Here is a 12,410-nt window from a genome sequence, read left to right as displayed (position 1 = left end):
CCGGTCTCCAACTACACTATGAGACCGGTGAGAAACAAACCCTATCAAGAGCAAACCTTATACTTGCGCATTCCACTTGAGCTCGATGACGACGATCTTGACCTCAACAAGATGGAACGCCTTTCTTGCTTGTGCTTGCTTGACGAAGTCTTGTGGATTGCTCCCATAATCCACCATGGGAGAGCTTCTTCTTCGGCGCATCTTCACATATCCATGATCACCATATGGATGGCAAGACTCAAGCAAAGGATCTCTTCGAGATGGCTCATCTTGAACTTGCACTTCATTTCTTCATTCTTCATCATGTTGATGTCTTGAAGTAGCTTGAGGGCTCACTTCATCTTCATCTTCAAGACATACTTGACACTTGATATCCTTCATCAATTTCTTCTTATTGCAACCTTGAAGCCAACATATGGTTCAAGAATTGCCTATGGACAACTCCTACAAATATAACTCAATGCAAACATTAGTCCATAGGGATTGTCATTAATTACCAAAACCACACATGGGGGCTCCATGCACTTTCAATCTCCCCCATTTTGGTAATTGATGACAATCTCTTTGAGAGGGTTTATATAAGGAATTTAAGTAACAAATAAGTTGAATATATAGAGCAAACTCCCCCATAATATATGCATGTGTGAATGATCTTGACTTTCATTGCATATATTGGCATTCAAAGCCTAGTGGAGTTTCCTCTAAATATTCAACTATGCAAAGCAACAAGATGCAATGCAATAAAGGCACATGCTTAAGCACAAAGCAAAGACATAACCAAATTCCCTTAAACCCTCCAAACTTCGCCCCATTGGCACCAATTGCCGAAATGGGTGAAAAATTTAAAAGGCTAATATAGTGAGAGTTCCTCCATAGCGTGTGCATTTCTCATAATTTGAGTGGAATCAAATGCACATATCCAATGGCGAATATTCGGAAGGAATCACACTATAGATAGGATCAAAGATTGCAAAAAGATAACAAAGTCAAGAAGCTTCAACAAATGAAGCAAGCAACCAAATGAATCACAAAGAGGATACCAAAAGAAAGATAGATATTATGATAAGATCAAGAAGATTGCTCTAAATAATATGAGGAAGCTCCCCAAGGTTTGTGCACAAAACTAGACAATTTGCATTGGAGTATAAAGTGCACAAACATGGAATCATCACTCCCATAATATCATTCAAAAACAAAAGATACCAAGTGAATCAAACTCTAATGATCACCACAAGATAGTGCTCTAAATCAAATGAGGAAGCTCCCCAAGGTACATGCATAAATTAAAATGTTGTATTTGAATACAATATGCATAACATGGAATCCTCACTCCCTCATTACCATTTAAAACACAAACATTTGGAATAGATCATAGATAGAGAAATAAGCTTAACACTTGCAACAAACAAATAGTTGAGCAAAAAGTAAGAGGCACCATAATAAAAGGCTCAACCAAGAAGATATGTGAAAGGCATGATAAAGCATATTATAAGACTATTATATGGATGAGCAAAAAGCATCATCATAGTCTTCAATGAATTATATTTCTTAGCATGACCAATCAACATGCAACAAATAAAAAAGATATCAAATGGAGATGTATCATCTCTTATGTGTATAAGTTTCTCTAAGTGGACAATATCACAAAGATATTTATCCACAAAGAAACATGCACACACCAAATAGATACACAAGAAAAATAGCATGATATCCAAGACGAAGTCATGCAATATACCAATAAGATTTTTTCTTAATAGCATGGCCAAAGGCTCAATATTATCTTATTGTACATTCATGAACTTCAACCACAAACAACTAAAATACATCACAAATATCAACAAGGGATAGAAGATAGTTGGGATGCATTTGAGAAAGGCAACAAGTATCACAAACGGGGATACCAAAAGAAGTAACTAAATTTGCACTTTCATCTATATTGCACATGTGAGAGCCTTGAGGAATTGATATGCAACAAAATTGCTAGATAGGCATAGTTGGGATGGATGAATCATGAGCATGATTTAAAATACTTCCCAACACATGCACTCATCTCAAATTACTCACATTCACAATAAAGAGGTTTCATTAAGACTTTTGCAAGAAGCACAACATTTGCAAATCAAGAGATTCATGCCAAGATGCAACCATAAGGTTGGATACAAGAAAAGTATGCATGAGAAGATACTTGTTACCAAGATAGCATTGGTGTGGATGTAGTAGATATGTGTTCGTTGATCATCCTAGCTTGCCTCACGTTACCATTGAGTCACCACTTCTTTCCAAGAGTGAGACAAGCATTCAATGCATATCCATTGTACCTAACACAAAGGTAAGTACAAAATGGTCCCCAAACTAATTGGGTCCGAAGTAGTTAGACACACTACAACATATAGGACAAACTCCACAATTCTATGTGCATATAGATATGAAATTGAATTTCATGCACATCTTAGCCAAATTAGGATTTGATGGAGTTTACCCTATATATTGGATCAAAGAAAGTGACACATGCCATAAGATATACATATATTAAATATGCATGCACAATACTTTCAAGAACCAAAGGAAGATACAATTTGGACAAAACACCAAATAAACCAAGAGACAATGGTTGTCCAAATTATATCAAAGAATCAAATCAACACAAGATTGACTCCAAAGACTTATCTCATTATAAGAAGCTAATTAAACCTAAGCACAAAGGAATGAGATAACCAACTCCCAAGAGAGCAAGGTTCCAACAAATAAACCAAACCCTCGACACTTTTTATGATGGCACACAGTACCAAAAGAAAATTTATGACTCCCAAAACCAAATTTTTGATAAAGATCAAGAGAAGTTTATATAACAAATATAGGAGAGCTCCCCCAAGATTAGTGCATTATCTAGGATTTAGAATATGGATACAAAATGCACACAACTAGGATCATCACACTACCTATATCTACAAAAAAAAAGCTAAGAAAGTTTGAATAGAAAAAAGAACACATGGGAGTCAAAGCACAACAAATTCATGGCAATAAATAAGGCAATTTAAACACAAGATCCATAAGATGCAAGGAAGACACATGGGAGTCAAAGCACAACAAATTCATGGCAATAAATAAGGCAATTTAAACACAAGAGCCAATGTAGATATGATCAATAAATATCTACCTCATAATTGATTACCAATTGTCCTAGGACAAGAGGTATTAGGAAATATTTCCGGTGGTAGTTTGTAAGTATACATAAGATCATATTTACAACGAACAAAGCATATGGTAAAAGATAAGAGTTAACCATCATGCAAAGAAAGTTTCTTGATAGCTTCATTTAGTCATACCAACATGCAAGGCAATTAATAGTATTCATACCAACATGCAAAGCAATTAATAGTATTCATACCAACATGCAAAGCAATTAATAGTATTCATACCAACATGCAAAGCAATTAATAGTATGACTTGAAGCACATGGTTTTCCAAAAATGTATTGAGGGACACGTTGTGAAAAACCATGCCAAGAAAAACTTACACAAATAAGATCCACAAAGATATTAGCAATGAAGCCATTTAAGCAAATTGGAGCTTGTTTGAGCAAACATGCCACATAGGAGAGATAATCTACAATATCAATTCTATGTGACACAACCTCAAATGTTCACATTTCCTAGGCTTGTAATATGCACAAAGCTTATTACTCCCCCATAATGTGATAAGGAATTTATTTTCACAAGAGGCAAATAAGATCCAACTAGAGATATTAATGAACATTAGAATTTGAATTTCTCATGAAGATGACATACCACATAGAGACTAGATAATCTTGCAATATCAATTCTAAGTGATATTCCTCATGTACACACATTGTTAGGATTGTGAAATTCCTAAAGGCATATCACTCCCCCAAAATGTTATAGTCCAATAATCTCTCATAAGAGCCATATAAGATACAACAAGATGCAAAGAGGCTCCAACACAAGCACAAATACATGGTGTGCAACCTAACATACATAGCCTTGATTTCTCAAGAAAAACACGTAGGATGCACAACATATACAAACACATGTTAGGAACAAAACTAACACATGCAAAGGGGCGAGTAACTTTCAATATAAATGAGTTGAGCACATGTTACCGCAAGGAGGAACATTGGGTGTATGATAGAAGTAAGATAACCAAAAGACTTGGCTTGAGATAGTATAAATGATGAAGATCCCTTAACTCTTCATGATGTAGCCAAGTCTCCAATGCCCTCCAACAAGCACCTATTGATCAAGTTTTGGATTGTTGGTCCCCAACTAAGTTGGGTCCTAAGAGGTTAGTCACAATAGGCCTGGCAACCCAAATGGTTCTTTTCTTGACACCACTTTGAGCACCAACAAATTTGGCAAACACATTGCCACCCTCATCCTTACGAAGAGAATAAACATCATCAATGGTGATAGAGTTGGATGAGGTACCAATAGTGCAAAAGGAGGAGATGTGACCCTTCTCACGGCATATGTAGCAAGTTCTTTTCTTCTCCTTCTTCTCACTAGATTTCTCCACAATGGGAGCATTGGCTTGATTCTTCTTGGGAAGTGGCATTTCTTCAACTTGAGGTTGAATATGAGTTTGAGCTTGAGGCCGCTTCCCTTTTTGCTTCTTCTTCAAAGGGCAAGATCTAACATGGTGCCCTTCAATTTTGCACTTGAAGCAAACGATCTTGGCCGGGTCTTTGACTTGTACTTTGCCCTTCTTCTTCTTGTTGTTCTTGGACTTGATCTTGTTGTTGGAGTTGAATCCAAGTCCACTCTTGTCATTGGGGGATTGTTGCACACTTAACATCTTATCAAGTTTGCATTTCCCTTCATGACCCTTTACCAAGTCGTTCTTCAAAGAAGAGACTTGGGCCTTGAGCTCTTTGATTTCCTCTACATGGTTAGTAACAACACAAGTACTAGTGGAAGTAGAACCTTCATTGTTAGAGCAACAAGGCAATGAAGATAATTCATCACAAGATTTAGCAATATTATGAGTGGATGAATTACTAGGACTAGCACATGGCAATATAACATTTTGAGTAGTAGTGCTAGTACCCACATGAGGCTCACAAGGTGTTGCCTTAGATATTATAGCCTCATGAGCTAACTTTAGCCTATCATGAGAGGCTAGAAGATCCTCATAGGAGCTAGAAAGCTTTCCATGAATTTCTCCCAATTTCCCATAATTGCTAGTTAGCAAATCAAGTTGAGCCCTTAGCTCAACATTCTCCTTCAAGGTAGATGCTTCACAAGAAGTAGAGTTAGTAGCACAAGCATCATTATCAATAGCAATAGGAGAAGGCAAGTTGGCATGCACTTTTAGATAAGAAGCTTTAAGTTGCTCATGCGACTCGGTGAGTTTGGTGAGCGCACTCTCAATGACCCTTGAGCCCTTTTTGAGTTGCTCAAAATCCTCAAGGAGTTTAGCATTAACAAACACAAGCTTATCATTTTTTAGCTTTAGTTCATTTGCCATCTCAAGAGCTCTATCATGGTTTTCCTTTTCTCTAGACAATTCTAGAGCAAAGGTCTCCTCAAGAGCTTCCTTGATGGTTTGTTCTTCTTCAAGTTCATTCTTTAAAGATGCTACATCATCGGCATACTCTCGTTCAAGAGCACCCTTTTATCAATGGTGTTCTCATGCATCCAAATAAGTTTTTGGCTCTCAATAGCGGTAGTCAAGATTTCAAAGAAGTGAGTGCTAGCAATTTTATCTTTGCAAATAATCTTGAATACACTCTTACCCTTATCGCGTAGAGAGACAACCCAATCCTCTTCTTCATAAACATCCTCATCCTTATCACCACGAGAAGTATGAGGTTCCATGGTAGGAGATACCGTGGAACCCTTGGCCATAAGGCACATATGAGAACCGTGAGATAAAGATGAGGAGTTACTTGAGGCTCCTTTCAAGATCTTGTCTTGACCAATAGAATCTTTGGTTTCCTCTACAATGTTAGTCACACAACAACTAGAGGAAATAGAAGCATTTTTATCATGGCCACAAGACAAAGCAAGCATATCATCATTGGATTTATTCAAGCAACTTACACATGATATGCAAGGACTATCAACACAAGCATGTAAATCATTTCTAGTGCTAGATGTGTTTGAGTCCGTAGATGAAACATTGCATTGAGATAGAGATGAAGAATCATCAATAGAAAGCTTAATATCAACATTGCAATTTTCATCACCACTCACCATATCATTACCTTGTGTCTTGACACACTTTGGTGAAGTGGATGAAGATGAGAACTCATCACGGCCGGAAGTGGAAGCAATGCAATCATCCTTAATAATATTGGACACATCATATTTATCTTGAATTTTTGTCCATAACTCATGAGCGCTCCCAAAAGGCATGATTGAAGAAGTAACTACATTGCTCACAACAATGGAAAACACATGAGAAGCAAGAGCATCGAGGCAAGAGTTTTTCTCCTCCTCAAGAGATAAATTTTGAGGATCCTTAGGAGAAGAAAAACCCATGCCAAGAAATCGCTCCATGTCCAGGAGACATACGCCGCAAAATATTAAGCACATAAATTTTCCATAGATCATAATTTGTGCCATCAAATATAACCAAGTTATTGTGCGCTAATCCCCTAACCGACATCTTTACTCTCAAGGCGGTGAAGCCTAAGAATGAGAGACCTTGCTCGATACCAATTGAAAGGACACGGATGTCGCCTAGAGGGGGGGTGAATAGGCGATTTAAAACTTTTACGAGATGGGCTTAACAAATGCGGAATAAAACTAGCGTTTACTTTGTCAAGCCCAAAGCCTATATACTATGGTTCACCTATGTGCACCAACAACTTATTCTAAGCAAGAGTTCACCTATGTGCACCAACAACTTATGCTAAGCAATACAAGCAAGTATGTGATAGCAAGATATATATAACTTCAAGCACGATGGCTATCACAAGGTAAAGTGCATAAGTAAAGAGCTCGGGTATAGAGATAACCGAGGCACGCGGGAGACGATGATTTATCCCGGAGTTCACACTCTTGCGAGTGCTAATCTCCGGTGGAGAGGTGCGGTTGCTTAGTGCTCCCGAACGCCACAAGAGGCTCACCTTGAGGTGTGGTTGCTCGATGCACACCAACGCCACAAAGGCCTCACCCCAAGATGCGGTACTCACACCACACACCGAACGCCACGAAGGCGCCTCACCTAAATCTCCGGTGACCCTCGCCACAAAGGCCTAGGTCACGGTTCCACTAAGGGATTTCCTTCGAGGCGGAAACCGGGCCTTACACAAAGATTGGGGCACACATCCACAACTTAATTGGAGGCTCCCAACAAACCGCCACAAAGGCCTAGAGTCCGTCTAGGGTTCCAAGAACCCAAGAGTAACAACCTTCTTGCTTTCACCACCACGAATCACCGTGGAGAACTCAAACCGATGCACCAAATGCAATGGCAAGAACACCACAAAGATGCTCAAGTCCTTCTCTCTCAAATTCCAACAAAGCTACAAAAGCTATTGGGGGAATAAGAGAGGAAGAACAAAGGAATTCACAAAGAACACCAAGATCAAGATCTAGAGAGTTCCACTCACAAAGAGATGGATTTGATTGGTAGAAATGTAGATCTAGATCTCCTCTCTCTTTTCCCTCAAATGGGGGCAAGAATCATGGAGGGATTGAGAGATGGAGCAAGCTTCTCTAGTTCAACAATGGAGGGGAGAGAGAGTGAGAGAAGCACAGCCCAAGGAGGAAGAAGGGGGGTATTTATACCCTCCAAGAAAATCGAGCCGTTTGGGCAAAAACAGGGCGGATATTCCGGCCCAAGTTGGGGCCGGATTATCCGGGGGCCGGATAATCCGGCCTCAGGGACAAAACCTGGACAAAATCCGGCCAAAAATCCGGCCCCTATCCAGAGCTGCTTTTCTTCCGGTCCTTAGACGATTTCGGGGGGGCCGGATATTTCCGAAATATCCGGCCCGGATAATCCGGCCCGGATATTTCCAAAATATCCGGCCTAAGAAAACTGCAGAAACACCAAAACTAAAACGGGCATAACTTTTGCATCCGGACTCCGATTTCGATGATCTTGGGCTCGTTGAAATCACAACAACGAGCTCTACAACAATATGCATAGAAACATCATAGTCCAGCAAAGGAGGATAGAAACAAATGAAGAAAGGTTTGACCTATCTCAAAAAGACATACCGGTAAAACCTCCAATCTTGAAAATGCAACAAGTTGCCCATGGAAAAACCATTCTCAATGAACTAGAGCTTGTCATGAGAATAAGCACAAGCTCTAAAACATCACATGGATAAGATCCAAATAAAACCAAGAAAGATGATGAACCAAACTCGAAAACGCAACAAGTGATCTATGCGAAATCCGTTTTCGATGAACTAGAGCTTGTCATGAGAATAAGCACAAGCTCTAAAACATCACATGGATAAGGTCCAAATAACAACCAAGAAAGATGATGAACCAAACTCGAAAACGCAACAAGTGATCTATGCGAAATCCGTGTTCGATGAACTAGAGCTTGTCATGAGAATAAGCACAAGCTCTAAAACATCACATGGATAAGGTCCAAATAACAACCAAGAAAGATGATGCAAGGATGCAAAGGTTTGAGCTCTCTCCGAACGATACGATCGAGTTACTCACTCGAGAGCCCTCTTGATAGTACGGCAACTAAACTATAAACCGGTCTCCAACTACACTATGAGACCGGTGAGAAACAAACCCTATCAAGAGCAAACCTTATACTTGCGCATTCCACTTGAGCTCGATGACGACGATCTTGACCTCAACAAGATGGAACGCCTTTCTTGCTTGTGCTTGCTTGTGAAGTCTTGTGGATTGCTCCCCCATAATCCACCATGGGAGAGCTTCTTCTTGGCGCATCTTCACATATCCATGATCACCATATGGATGGCAAGACTCAAGCAAAGGATCTCTTCGAGATGGCTCATCTTGAACTTGCACTTCATTTCTTCATTCTTCATCATGTTGATGTCTTGAAGTAGCTTGAGGGCTCACTTCATCTTCATCTTCAAGACATACTTGACACTTGATATCCTTCATCAATTTCTTCTTATTGCAACCTTGAAGCCAACATATGGTTCAAGAATTGCCTATGGACAACTCCTACAAATATAACTCAATGCAAACATTAGTCCATAGGGATTGTCATTAATTACCAAAACCACACATGGGGGCTCCATGCACTTTCAATCTCCCCCATTTTGGTAATTGATGACAATCTCTTTGAGAGGGTTTATATAAGGAATTTAAGTAACAAATAAGTTGAATATATAGAGCAAACTCCCCCATAATATATGCATGTGTGAATGATCTTGACTTTCATTGCATATATTGGCATTCAAAGCCTAGTGGAGTTTCCTCTAAATATTCAACTATGCAAAGCAACAAGATGCAATGCAATAAAGGCACATGCTTAAGCACAAAGCAAAGACATAACCAAATTCCCTTAAACCCTCCAAACTTCTCCCCCATTGGCACCAATTGCCGAAATGGGTGAAAAATTTAAAAGGCTAATATAGTGAGAGTTCCTCCATAGCGTGTGCATTTCTCATAATTTGAGTGGAATCAAATGCACATATCCAATGGCGAATATTCGGAAGGAATCACACTATAGATAGGATCAAAGATTGCAAAAAGATAACAAAGTCAAGAAGCTTCAACAAATGAAGCAAGCAACCAAATGAATCACAAAGAGGATACCAAAAGAAAGATAGATATTATGATAAGATCAAGAAGATTGCTCTAAATAATATGAGGAAGCTCCCCAAGGTTTGTGCACAAAACTAGACAATTTGCATTGGAGTATAAAGTGCACAAACATGGAATCATCACTCCCATAATATCATTCAAAAACAAAAGATACCAAGTGAATCAAACTCTAATGATCACCACAAGATAGTGCTCTAAATCAAATGAGGAAGCTCCCCAAGGTACATGCATAAATTAAAATGTTGTATTTGAATACAATATGCATAACATGGAATCCTCACTCCCTCATTACCATTTAAAACACAAACATTTGGAATAGATCATAGATAGAGAAATAAGCTTAACACTTGCAACAAACAAATAGTTGAGCAAAAAGTAAGAGGCACCATAATAAAAGGCTCAACCAAGAAGATATGTGAAAGGCATGATAAAGCATATTATAAGACTATTATATGGATGAGCAAAAGCATCATCATAGTCTTCAATGAATTATATTTCTTAGCATGACCAATCAACATGCAACAAATAAAAAAGATATCAAATGGAGATGTATCATCTCTTATGTGTATAAGTTTCTCTAAGTGGACAATATCACAAAGATATTTATCCACAAAGAAACATGCACACACCAAATAGATACACAAGAAAAATAGCATGATATCCAAGACGAAGTCATGCAATATACCAATAAGATTTTTGCTTAATAGCATGGCCAAAGGCTCAATATTATCTTATTGTACATTCATGAACTTCAACCACAAACAACTAAAATACATCACAAATATCAACAAGGGATAGAAGATAGTTGGGATGCATTTGAGAAGGCAACAAGTATCACAAACGGGGATACCAAAAGAAGTAACTAAATTTGCACTTTCATCTATATTGCACATGTGAGAGCCTTGAGGAATTGATATGCAACAAAATTGCTAGATAGGCATAGTTGGGATGGATGAATCATGAGCATGATTTAAAATACTTCCCAACACATGCACTCATCTCAAATTACTCACATTCACAATAAAGAGGTTTCATTAAGACTTTTGCAAGAAGCACAACATTTGCAAATCAAGAGATTCATGCCAAGATGCAACCATAAGGTTGGATACAAGAAAAGTATGCATGAGAAGATACTTGTTACCAAGATAGCATTGGTGTGGATGTAGTAGATATGTGTTCGTTGATCATCCTAGCTTGCCTCACGTTACCATTGAGTCACCACTTCTTTCCAAGAGTGAGACAAGCATTCAATGCATATCCATTGTACCTAACACAAAGGTAAGTACAAAATGGTCCCCAAACTAATTGGGTCCGAAGTAGTTAGACACACTACAACATATAGGACAAACTCCACAATTCTATGTGCATATAGATATGAAATTGAATTTCATGCACATCTTAGCCAAATTAGGATTTGATGGAGTTTACCCTATATATTGGATCAAAGAAAGTGACACATGCCATAAGATATACATATATTAAATATGCATGCACAATACTTTCAAGAACCAAAGGAAGATACAATTTGGACAAAACACCAAATAAACCAAGAGACAATGGTTGTCCAAATTATATCAAAGAATCAAATCAACACAAGATTGACTCCAAAGACTTATCTCATTATAAGAAGCTAATTAAACCTAAGCACAAAGGAATGAGATAACCAACTCCCAAGAGAGCAAGGTTCCAACAAATAAACCAAACCCTCGACACTTTTTATGATGGCACACAGTACCAAAAAGAAAATTTATGACTCCCAAAACCAAATTTTTGATAAAGATCAAGAGAAGTTTATATAACAAATATAGGAGAGCTCCCCCAAGATTAGTGCATTATCTAGGATTTAGAATATGGATACAAAATGCACACAACTAGGATCATCACACTACCTATATCTACAAAAAAAAAGCTAAGAAAGTTTGAATAGAAAAAAGAACACATGGGAGTCAAAGCACAACAAATTCATGGCAATAAATAAGGCAATTTAAACACAAGATCCATAAGATGCAAGGAAGACACATGGGAGTCAAAGCACAACAAATTCATGGCAATAAATAAGGCAATTTAAACACAAGAGCCAATGTAGATATGATCAATAAATATCTACCTCATAATTGATTACCAATTGTCCTAGGACAAGAGGTATTAGGAAATATTTCCCGGTGGTAGTTTGTAAGTATACATAAGATCATATTTACAACGAACAAAGCATATGGTAAAAGATAAGAGTTAACCATCATGCAAAGAAAGTTTCTTGATAGCTTCATTTAGTCATACCAACATGCAAGGCAATTAATAGTATTCATACCAACATGCAAAGCAATTAATAGTATTCATACCAACATGCAAAGCAATTAATAGTATTCATACCAACATGCAAAGCAATTAATAGTATGACTTGAAGCACATGGTTTTCCAAAAATGTATTGAGGGACACGTTGTGAAAAACCATGCCAAGAAAAACTTACACAAATAAGATCCACAAAGATATTAGCAATGAAGCCATTTAAGCAAATTGGAGCTTGTTTGAGCAAACATGCCACATAGGAGAGATAATCTACAATATCAATTCTATGTGACACAACCTCAAATGTTCACATTTCCTAGGCTTGTAATATGCACAAAGCTTATTACTCCCCCATAATGTGATAAGGAATTTATTTTCACAAGAGG

The sequence above is a fragment of the Lolium perenne genome, chromosome 1 (genome assembly GCF_019359855.2).
Source record: "Lolium perenne isolate Kyuss_39 chromosome 1, Kyuss_2.0, whole genome shotgun sequence".
Classification (NCBI taxonomy): Eukaryota; Viridiplantae; Streptophyta; class Magnoliopsida; order Poales; family Poaceae; genus Lolium; species Lolium perenne.
The sequence above is the reverse complement of the archived record's forward strand: the minus strand, read 5'-3'. Positions refer to the sequence as shown.